Source organism: Vidua chalybeata, chromosome 2 (genome assembly GCF_026979565.1).
Source record: "Vidua chalybeata isolate OUT-0048 chromosome 2, bVidCha1 merged haplotype, whole genome shotgun sequence".
Classification (NCBI taxonomy): Eukaryota; Metazoa; Chordata; class Aves; order Passeriformes; family Viduidae; genus Vidua; species Vidua chalybeata.
Window position 1 is genome coordinate 66,256,027 of NC_071531.1, and position 12,064 is coordinate 66,268,090.

Consider the following 12,064-nt stretch of genomic DNA (forward strand, 5'->3'; position numbering starts at 1 on the left):
CTTGGTGAGAAGGCTTAGCCTCATTCCAGCCACAAAATGGGAGTAGTACCTCTTCCCTATCTTACAAGGTACTGTGAAGATAAATATGTGAATGTTTAGGTACTACTGTAAAGATGACCATGCCACTGGCATGAGCTTATTGGGTACTATATTAGCATGGAGAGGAATTCTCCTTCTTGCCTGTAATGGGAAACTCCTAGAATCCTGCCTTAAAAGGCATAGACAACAAACAGCATGAATCCCTAAGGGGCATGAAGAGGAGGTCATACTTTACAGTCCACATAGGCATTTTACTTCCAAGGGGAGCATTTTGAACATACTCTCAGTACTTTTCCTCTGTAAACCTGAAAGCATTTTCCTCTGCAATGAAATATACAAATATAACATTTCTCCTGTTTGATAAATAGTAGTAGACCATTTCCTACTCCCAACCTGAGTATAAAACATGTCTGTTTGAATATATTTTATTACTTTGTTTTTATTTAAGAGGAAAAGTATGGTGCAAAAGAAAACCAGCCATACTTTCCTGCCATTGGTATTTTGCTCTCTGCTAAATATGGGGGCATTTCCACTGCTTTAATATAAGCCCCTATTCAGCAAAGCATCTAATCAAGAACACAACTCAACATCTGACACTTACTCTCAAAAATAAAAGGTGCCTGTTTAATTACTTCATTGACTTAGTGCTCTGGAGACTTGAACAGAAAAGTTTTGCCTTTCCTTTTTGATGTCAGATTCTATAAAGCCAATGTAGTAGCTGTTTGGCAATTTGATCTCCTTTAAGCTTTTTCTATTTGCAAAAAATCAAAGGTATAGAGTCTACTGTATTCAGTTATCTGGGTATCAGCAATGAAAGACAGAATTTACTTTTGCTTGTTTGCTTACAGTATGCAGATGACAGTCAAAGTCATTCTCTGCCCCAATACATTTCATCTGGATTACATTTATAGAGTTTCGATCACTTCTTTCAAATATACACTACAGAAGTTAGCATAGTCCCTTACGGCTCTCCTTAACTTTTAGAGAGGAATTACATAAAAGGATGTGGTGTGGGTCATTGAGTTTAGCCAAAGAAATCAACAAATCAGCAAGAACTGCCCAGTGCCAGTCAGGGTAAGAAGCAGTACCTATAACTGTGATAAACAGAGTGCATTGGTCATTGCACAATATATTAGCAAACTATGTGTTCTAACTTTTTATTAGATTATATAAAAAATGTGCACTTCACTTCATTTTTCCTTATGAGACTAAGCTAAAAATAAAAAATTCCAGAATGGATAAAGAATTGATTTGTTGACATTGGCAGCAGTAAGGAACTGGAAAGTTTACATTAATTTTCTTTTTTCCTTCCTTTCTTTTTTAAGGAGGCACACATAAATAACCTGACTAAATTACACTATGCCCTTTATACCTACTGTTTCCTTTTACAAGTACCTCTCCCAGAAACAGCTAGTCTTGGCTGCACTAGCAATCCTTATATGTGTTAGTTACAATCAGGAAAAATTTCAAGACAGAAGTTCAGTAGTCCAAACAGAAGTTTAGATTTCATCATAAATTTGAATTTCTGCCCAAGTTCATGGTGTAGAGATAAACATGCAGTGATACATAACTCTGTCCTGAAGGCCTGGCAAAATTTCCGTCTGGACCAATAATACCTTCTTATAATCTTCTTGGCCCTCAGAGGCCTACTCCTTAATTGCAGTTCAGCATACTCCAACAAACCTTTTCTGGGGAGGTGATTTTTGGAGGAATTGCTTTGGCTGAAATGCTTGAAAAGCTTATCACAGTTATAAGCCGCTATTAACAAGAAACATCTCGTGATAGTTCCAGTATCACTAAAGAAATGGCATACCATTACTCCATGTGCTTGCGGTTACCCCAAGCATGGATTTCACACGTTGCCTGACAAGCAAAAACTACGTTATTGAATTTTCATGGACTAAACAAAATACAGCAATTATACCTATTTGCAGACAAGTTGCAGTCACATCCCATTAGCCTCTGATAGCCCAGTCATGAAGAATCAAGTTACTGATGTGTGATGGATTATAGAAAATGTGTTTCATACCTATAGAATAAGTCCAAAGTACTGCATAAACTAAAGTAGGACAATTCTTAGGGCATGAAGAAGTAAATTAAAAATGGAGAAAAAGGAGAACTTTGTTTTACTGGCTTAAGAGAACACCTTTACAGCTAGATACTGAAAGCATTGTGCTGGTTCCTCATTATTCAGACATGTATTTCTCTGAATAAAGTCCTGAGGAATTGTCTGGTCAAGACCACCCATTTAGTTCTTAAACTTTCACCATTTGTCCATAACATGCCTATCCACTGTCCATGTTTAGTGTCTCCTACACAGCTTGAAGAAATAGCATAAAAGCAGCCCAGCATGGTATGTGTCAGAACTGATCGCCATACAGGCCACCAGTTGTTGGCATTGGTGCTTGGCACCACTTAACAGTGGATGGGAACTGTCACCACCAGTTTATTATCTTACTGTAAAACTTTCATACCTTCTCTCTGTGAGCTCCCACAGGCAGCTTCTCTCAACTCTGACTCCTTTTCTCTCTGTTCCACACAGCTGGCTGGCTTCTTCCTGTCCCCTGTCACAACCACCTGACCCTTTCTGTCTCTAGCACAACTGCCTGACCCTTGCACCTCACAGCAGCACAGCCAACTGACTCCAACTCTCCTCCAAACCACCTAACCCACTCTATTGTATAACACCCATCCTTATTGGACCATCCTTATTGGACACAGCTGTGCCCTGTTAAGGGCAGGGCTGTTCCTACTCTTTGGTAATTAGTACAGCTGCAACTCCTCAGGGGTGAGATTGCCTTCAGCACTATCTTTATTCTCTCAGAATCCATCCTCCCACAAGTATGCACTGAACAGCTACTTTTGTTATCATCTGAGGAAAAGACAAATTTTGGTGGGGAGTGGGTAGGAACAGGGCCCTGCTCATAAATCAAAAGAACAAACAAGTGGTGTTAAGCAGAGCAAATACTTACCTACCTAATTCACTCTCATGATGAGAAATACAGCTCCACTTCCATCCTAAAGAGTAACTTGGAGTTTACAGCACACATACAACTGCACTGAAGTTATCCTAAATGGCAAAATGCATGTCTCCACGTGGATGCTTAGATCCTTCCCCACTGTTTGCTGGAGTGGGGTTTGGCAGGCTGAAGTGTCTGTCAGGTCCATATTGAAGCCCCCATGGTGCAGCCAGGGAAGCTGGAAACTCTGATAGTGCACAGACTTCCCTCAAGGATTCTGCCTGCCTCCATCAGGTACCACAAAAAGCACATCCTTTCCCAAGAGCTGAGGTTGCTGACAGGCTCCTGAGGGATGTTTACTGTCTTGCTGACTTGAGCTCTTTGTTGGATACTGCATCAAGAAGAGGGAATAAAAAAGAGAATACTCAGGGGAATACTCAGGGAATAAAAAACAGAATACCTTGTTCACCCAACAGTGAGTCAGATTATAGATAGTATTATCTGATCACATCAGATGGAGTGAGTAATGTTTCTTCTTAAGTCCAATAATGAGTAGTAACCTACTGAGAGTATACCCAGTGTGATTGATCCCAATTACTGTGCTCTAAACAGGAAGCAAGATTATGATTCGTATGCAGACTAACTTAGCCACATACACAGAAATAGTAAATTCTCTTTAAAATGCAGTCAGAATGATTCTTTTCTAAGACAGAAAACACAAGATTTTTTAAGCAACACAGAAATCCCATAAAGCTAACAGGAATACTATCTCAATGACTTTGAATTTACTAAAATGGAAAAAATAAAATAGGCAAGAGGATGCCATGACATCCCTTCCTTCTGTTACTACTCTCAATCACTGGTAGAAACTTGGCACACCATTTCTGAAGCAACTGCCACAAACTCAATTTTTCTTCTTTTTTATTTTTTTTTTTTGTGTATGTCTGTGAAGGAGCATAAAAATGCTTTTACCTCGGTGTTGCTCAAAGTTTTGGTTATGATTCAAGCATCTCAAAGTATTGAAAATAATTGCAACATTATGTGCTGCCAGCATTTGCAGTACAAAACTCTGTGTCTTTCTCACACTTTATTTAAAAAAGAACATTTTGCACCTCAATAGCTAGTTGTGGTTTTGGATCATAAAGCACTAAGGGTTTTGATCTGTTCTGATTCCCACCCCTTCTGTCTCTTTTTTCTCATGGCTTAGACCAAAATATTAATGTGACTCATCTGTCATAAGTAATTTTCATATCCTCTACCTTCTATTTTTCTGTGTGATTAGACAAATACTGTAGTTATGTAAAATTATTTGTGGGTTTTTTTTATAATGGACGATATGAATCACAGGTACTTTAAGCAAAAAAGAGAACAATGTCAGGAGAAAAGCGAATTATAAATGAAAGCAACTTATATATATTATAATTAACAAATACTTTAAAACATGCTATTTCAATTTACTATTTCTTCATATTAAATATTACCGCTGTCATCTCTGGAACACTGTAAAAGGAGGTAATAAATGAGAAAAAAACCTGAGTTTATGGACTGTCTTATCCAAGCGAGTCCCAACTTTGATATCAAAACATTTACAAGGATTATACTTGGAAAGCTGGAATTCAAAATTGTAAATGTCAGTTCCAGGATGTTAATGTTTTCTGGTACAGTTGAAGAAATCTTATGTAGTATGCTACTTTCAAAAAAGGCAATTATATCTATATACTTCTGTAACTTTTCTCCATATCAACCTTCTATCTCACAGTAGTACTTTCTCACAAAAAAAACCCTTAAAAGTTCCCTAGAAAACAGAACAATCAATCAGTACAGAAGTGATTTTGCTACAGAGGCATTTCCAACAGTCGACCAGATTCTTCTTTTCTCCCTCAAATAGCAGACTGAAATATTTTACTAAGTGGATCCAGTTCAGTGCAAACTTCATTCCACGAAAGTCATTTGCATTTGAGCTGAATACTGAATCAGCAGGACTTAAATACCTGCTCAAAATAGAAGTTATATTTTTGTGACTACTTAAATTAACTAGGGATCATGCTGTTTCTGTGCTAAGAGAAAGAATACAGTGATTTTGGGATTTTTCTACCTTTCTGCTTTTTTTCTGCACTTGAATTGCAAACAGAAAATGTTGTTTTTCACACTCAATACTTGCAGGTAGCAGAGTGGAAAGGAGAGAAGACTGCAAGCCACCTCACTATATTTGAAGATTTAGTACACAAAAAATAAGTTCTTTCCTCTCCTCTCTTTTCAGATCCAATTTTGCACAAATTAATTCTTAAAAGCAGAGCAATTAAATGAAACTATCAATCAGGAAATTCAATGCTTAAATGTTCTCTTAGCAATGATTTCTCTCATTCTCCTCTCTCTCATATTCCCTCCCTCCCTTCCTTCTCCCAAGAAGCCTTCTTGGGATTTATTTTCTCCATAGCAAAAAAAAGACTCTTGTTGCTTCAAGTTGCTCAGTGTCATGGCTTGTACTTGGGATTTCTCCAAATAGTCCTAATCTAAATATCAGGATCTGCATGTGACTGAATAACACAGGGGAGACAGCGATTGTATCAGTAGGAAATCTTTCAAGAGATTATTTTTTCAAGTTAAAAGAAATTATCACACCATTACAGGTTATCAGTTCTGAAAGTAGTGAAGTGGAGGAATGCACATCAAGTGATTGGTCTCAGAACACAAAGAGCTGGATAATAACAGTAATAAAAAAAAAATAATAATAACAATAATAGTAGTAGTAGTAGTAGTAGTCGTAGTAGTAGTAGTAGATTCATGTTAAAGAAAGCATCTCAAAGTGGCCAGGAGTTCCCCTAAGAAAAATCAGTGGGAGCCTCTTGAGTGATCTACTGCAACTGGAATTTATCTTTTTATTTGTTACACTGTGTAGCAAAACCAAACTCCCAGCTGACGACATCCTTGGAGCAGACAAGGCAGGCAGGGGTAGCAGAGGTGGTGTGGGAAGGGGAAAGATGTGAGAGTGAAAGGTGGGGATTGAGTGGGCTCTGTGTGAAGAAGTTTAAAGGAGACAGGGCCCTTTTTCTGCTCATGAAGCTGCTTCTCCTCTTTGTGACCCCTTCTTTTCCTTCCTTTCTCTCCTCAGAGGGAGGACACCCTGAGACCTCCCATTTACTTCCATTGTTTCCAACATCACCATCTATACATTCTTCTGTTCTTTCTTGATTGTCAAGGAGGGGTCAGTCCTGGTTTGGAGGGATAGGAACTAGGCCAGGACCAGGGCAGAAAGGCAGAGAAATCCTGCTGCAGATAAAAGGACAGATGTGACTGCTGCTGCTGTACTGGGGCCCTCTGGTACACACTGGCACTCCTTTACCCTCTCCCTAATCCCACAAAGGCAGTAACAGCAGCATGGATGGTACAAACAGGAGGCAGGAATGAGCTGTTTGGCTGAAATGCCTAATCCCTCTCTCCTCAGTCACAGGCAAAGTAGCTGCCATCCCCTTCAGTCTGGCAGGTTTCCATTTTGCTAACTATACAAAGCTACTTCTGACTTGGTGACTTCCCCTCATTCACTCAAGAAGCTGAGCCAAAGCCCCAACCTTAACTGCAGAGAAATTTGTATCCCAAGCTGAACTGCAGGGCACCGAGGTGTCTCTAAAAGTTCTGATAGGGTGTAGATGTATTCTGAATTACTGCCTCATCCTTTGAAGCAGAAGGCCTGTTTGGCAGGATAAACAAGAACTTACTCTTCAGAAAACTAGGAAGCAAATGACAACAAAGTTCTGAGTAATCCATTGGCAGTTTCTGCTCTTCAGGCTTTAGATTGCTCTCAGAAAGGTGGCAAATACACATTTCATTGTACAGCTCCAATGAATTTGATGAAAAAATTGCAAATAATCCACAGTACTCAGGCATTATCTCCTATTGGTTCCCCAGGTGATCACATATCTCCTAAACTGCACTGCAAACTCATAAGGGATCTGCTTGCAAGAGATGGATGGAGTCAGGAGAAAATCAACACAGATTATCTATAAAAGCAAAGGGCAATTGGAGACCAGATTGGTATTTCCAATCTGCTATCATTAAAGAGATTTTTTTAAACAAATTTTACACCAGAGACCAGAAAGCTTTGTCATGATTAATCCATTGTCTAAGACAAAGGGCCTGAAAAGCTGCCAGTTTCCATCTGAAAGGGATTTGGGCTTTGAGAGGAAGGTGCCTACCTGGCTGCTATGATGCAGCAGCTCTCAGAGTCTGTGCTGGGACTAGGTGGGCAGCTGGAGTAACCTGAAGGGAGAAACAGATTCCAGCCAGCAATCAGCAACTTGGGAGCTGGATGGCAACAGTGTACCATGGAGGTACTGGGGCTGATGATTGGAGATCTCCTTTCTGGCAGAAAACACTGCTGTCTAGAAAATTCAAGCTTCTTTTGTTAAAATGCATTGTTCTGAGAATAATTTCACTAGTACTTTTGTCACATTTGAGAGACCTTACAGTAGCCCTGGTGTGGCATTCAGATGAAACAGGGTAGTGGGCACATTTCAAACAGACTTGAATAAATCTGAAGTAAAACAGTCAAGCGGGTTTCTCTTGGGAACTCAGTACTCCTCCTTTTCCAAATGCTTCCTGCCCCTAAGGCTTGTATGGTCTCTTGGTGGCCAGGCCACCCAGAGCAGAGCTGCCTGGGGCCCACTGGGTGCTGGGATACAGGGCATTGCTACAGTGCAGCCTTGCAGAGGTCAGGAGCCATTGCTCTTGAATTTGCATTTTGCCCTGGCTGATGAAATGCTAAAAGTAAATGGAGAAATACCTTTGGGTGTGTTTGGCTCCTTGGAGTTACTCTGATTGGTAAGAAACCAGTGGCTCTGGAGAGCGAAAACACAGGCAAGGAAGATATTAGGCCAAATACCTCAATTTTCAACCACAAAGCAAATCAGCACACAAAGAGCGATCACCCTGCTTTTCCATGGGCGGGGTTGCAGGAGCCCATGGCTCCCTGTGGGACAGATGCTGAGCAGCAAGTGCAGTGCATGATGAGCAGCTGAGGACAGGGGCTATGGAGAGAGGTGCAGAGCCCTCCCCAGCTCTGATCCAGCACAGCACTTGAGCATGTGGTCACTCCAGCTGGAGCACACTCATCCAGAATTCTCCATCCACAACTGAGCCCTAAACGGCTCGATGGCAGCTGAACCCAGTAAATCACAGAGACTGTTCTCAGTCATGTCAGTGGGATTTGTGTCAGGCAAAGCACATAGGACTTGGTAGCAGCTGTGTGAGAACTATCAAAATATAAAATAGAAAAGCAGATTTTATTTTATATAGGGCACTAGCATTGTCTGTGACTCCTCTTGTTAGTATTCTCACATTATGAGTGCAGTAATGCTTGGGACTTTGGTAGTTTCTAAGCACAATGCCTCTCGGGAACTAATGATTTTATTTATGTGTTGCATGAAAGCGTTTGTATGTACATTTTCATAGGCATGACACACGTGGAGAAGTATAAGATTAGGTAAAAGTTTTTCATCTGTATTTCAGACTGATAATTTTATACCTTGTAATCTGAAAAAGTAATGCAGTGTCTCTGTAGAAGGGTGGGAACAAAGCTCAAGGCACTTTTGAAATACAAACCCATATTTTGATTTACAGCATAATTATTACAGGATTGCCAACAAAAACATTGAACATTAGGATTTTTGGTCCATATTCAAACTGCTACATCAGTTTTCACAAGCACTGAATAACTAAAAAGGCTACTCAGAGTGAATGAGTTGCCAGGTTTTCATACTTCTGAACAGTAGACCTTGAATAAGAAGCTGGAATAGGGAATTAAAAGACTAGGTTAAGCCACTATGTTTGAAAATTTTGACTAATGCTTCTTAATGTTTCATGGGGAAGCCAGGGAGGAAGGATATTATGCATATATATTTCTTAAAAGCTTTCTTTTTCCCCTAGAACCAACCCAAAATCAACAAAGTAACACTGCGCCTAACACAATCAGGAAATCTGTGTCTCTTAAAGTGAAAATCAGCCAACCTGTCAGTCTTCTGCCCTGTCCCAAAACCTCAATGTAAGTGAGCTTTGCAATGTAAGCTTTTGTAATGTAAGCTTTGCAATCTTCAGGAGCTCTATGTCATGCCAAAAACAAAGCACAAAGGCTTAAAAGTGAAGTTGTCTTAAAGCCATCACCTATACAGATTTTGATTAGTTATTCAAGTGTTTGCTATACACCAAAGCTTTTGAATTCTGAGTGGAAAATTATACGGTACATAAATTTTGGTGATCATCCTCAGCAGCACTTTTTATTATAGATAAAGAAATCTACCCTTTCAGTCATTCTCCATTGTTTGATAGGAGAGAACATGTATGGCATTTGGCATATTTGTGTTTCTGTAAAGAAGCTTGGTTTAAATACACTTTTCTGGTTGGAAAAGAGTAAGGAGTTAAGTTTCATTAAAAAAGAAATGTCAAAAAACATTTTATCCCGGAACTAGAGTGAGCCATGCTGTCGATGTGCTTTTGATCCCCAAAATGCCTATGTACATGTGTCCACTTCCAGATGTATGTACATGCTAAAATAAACACCAGTAACATTCATTGAGAAATCCATACTTAATACAATGTTTAGTTTATCTCAATAATGGGAAGAATATGTTAAGCATCATTCTGAGCCTTAATGGAAAACTTTCTGACAACGAGACATTAGCTCATACTGTCCACAGTCTTATGCCTATGAGTATTATTTGTTATCAAGTGTGACTTCTGGAAGAAAAAACATTATTGCTTAACAAGTTATTATTGCATTGCAGTAGTGTCCTGCACTGTTTTGGTTTCTAGAAAGCTAATTAATTGAAGGAATCCACATGGTAGAAATTAATCATGGAAATACCTCAGACTTTCTGGACATCTTTTAAGGAAGATGAGTGCCACATTCAGTAGCGTTTCAGTAGCGGAGAAGTCATATGCAATTTGTCTGAGATGAAAAACCAGCAGAGTCACACAAACATGGGAACCCACTGGAGAGCTCTGAACTATGAACCCAGTGGGGTGGACTGGTGCAGTGACAGGATTTTAGGATCTCTGGCCACTCCATCGCTGGAGCTGTCCCTGGTAACTGTTTTCACCCAGCATCAGCTGCTGGGACCTACCCTATATCAGGTGCTAGAAAAGTCTAACAAGAGAAAAAAGAAGGAACAAAAAGAGAAAAAAAAATGCTCAAGACTCTATCCCACAAACTACTGACAGAGAATAAAACACTTCTCAGTTAGTATTTACATTCTCCCAGAGGATCCATATAGTTTTAGAGCCCATCCACTTAAGAAAACATCCAGTCAAGAATGGCAGTGGACTTTGATAATTCAGCTGTGAAGTTTCTGTAGCACTTGATGAAAAGACTGTATAACAACACTGCTCTGTCCATTAGTAATTTCTTCAAACCTTTCAATAAATATCTTCTGGTGTTACATAATATAGATCACCTTTTAAAAGTAATGAGTTTAGAGTCCTTTATTACAACAGGTGAAACAGTAATATAAGCTATTAAATATAGCTGCTAAACAGAAAAAAGCAACAGTTAAGCTAAGCATTACAAATTAGCACCCATTACTTTTAATGAGTGGCAAAATTGCTTTGAGAAAAACAGTCCTCAACAATTCACAGATATCAAGGAACAGAGAATTAAGGGGAAAACAAACTTAAAAAGAGGTTGAAAGTTCTGGAAAATATTGTTATTTCTTCTTTTTTTTTTTTTTTCTTTTAATCTGTTCCAGTGAATGGAAAAGAATTTCAGCAAAACATTCAGGTCTGGATAGAAACATACCTCAAATGAAAAGGAAACAAAGCCCTCTATCTGTAGCAAGAATACAGAAAATTTTTAGACTTGAGCATCAACTGGCAGATAGATCTGAAAGGCATTTGGGTCAAATAGAAGTCCTGAGCTGCTACCAAAATCAACAATCTAATTGTCTCAGCTGAAACTGGGGCTTAGCTGTTGGGTTTCCTGTAACTAAATCTTGCCACAAACAGCTCTGTGAGGTTTTTTCTCCAATAATAAAATAAAATACAGCAAAATTAAGATAAATACAAGAGACAATGAAGATGAGTATGTAGCTCCCAACATAAGGAGGGGAGCAGATGTTAGAAAAAACTCATGAAGATATCAAAATAGTTCTTGTCAGTTCTAAATGGTTGACATGACAGTTCTTTAAAAATAAACAATCAAACATCTGAAAGTAATTGCTAGACTAAGGGATTTATTTTATTTAAGCAATAAGGTATTTTAAAAATGTACTTAGAATGTCTAGCTTGCTTCAGATTGCTTTGGTTTTCTACACAGTGTCGTGGTAGTCACTACCCACCCAAAAGTGGTATTTTAATAATATTTTTAAATTGAAAAACAACTGAAATGAAGAAAGCAAAACTATTCAGAAAGGTTACCAGAATGCACAGCTTGACTTCAGACACTTTCTAATCTGATCGGGAAGCAAAATGAAAAAAAAAAACTTGTGCTGAATTCAGAGGCACTGAGTCAGGTGATAAAGTTATACAATTTTATGTGGATTTACTGAGGTCGTATCTCAAAATCCAAAGCAAACCTAAGTGATTGAAAGTAATGTTTCAGTTTATATAGTCTGATATTTTTTCTGTCTATCCTTTTTCCTGTTGAACTGCCTTTTATGCCTCTCAGTGTATAAACTTCTTGAACATAGGCATCTCCTCTGTCCACAGTTTCCTCCTCATTTTCTCATGCTTTATGTGCCTCCATTCAATCCCTGCTTATCTGATAGTAAGGATTAGTTTACTGGTCTGCCTTTTCCCTGTCTGCCTTGGGGAGCTGGAAATACTGGAAGACTTTTAGTGGAACCTAAACCTCAAATTACTCAAATATTTATGGAAATGTTACCTTACATTTCCAGGACCATTTATTTTAAATAGGAGTCAGTTGCTGGACTCCTTCACTTACTCATGAAAACCTAGCTTCAGACTCCTCACATCAGCTTTGGATGGGAGGAAATTAAAGAAGAATTACAAAAGAAAAATCTTTTCCAAACATAGCAGTGTTATTCAACAGCTTAGAAATTTACGTTTCCTGTTGGTGA

At 38.8% G+C, this 12,064-nt stretch overlaps 1 protein-coding gene across 4 annotated transcripts in view; it reads left to right on the plus strand.

Moving 5' to 3' along the window:
• COL8A1 (collagen type VIII alpha 1 chain) overlaps positions 1-12,064 on the plus strand; it is an 87,035-nt gene that overhangs the window by 46,204 nt on the left and 28,767 nt on the right. For 3 of the 4 annotated variants that reach the window (XM_053933428.1, XM_053933419.1, XM_053933416.1), the window contains one exon: positions 8,922-9,036. The exons of the other annotated variant lie outside the window; for it this stretch is intronic. The gene's annotated coding sequence lies outside the window, so the exon portion shown is untranslated. The remainder of the gene's footprint in view (positions 1-8,921; positions 9,037-12,064) is intronic. 4 annotated transcript variants of the gene reach the window in all.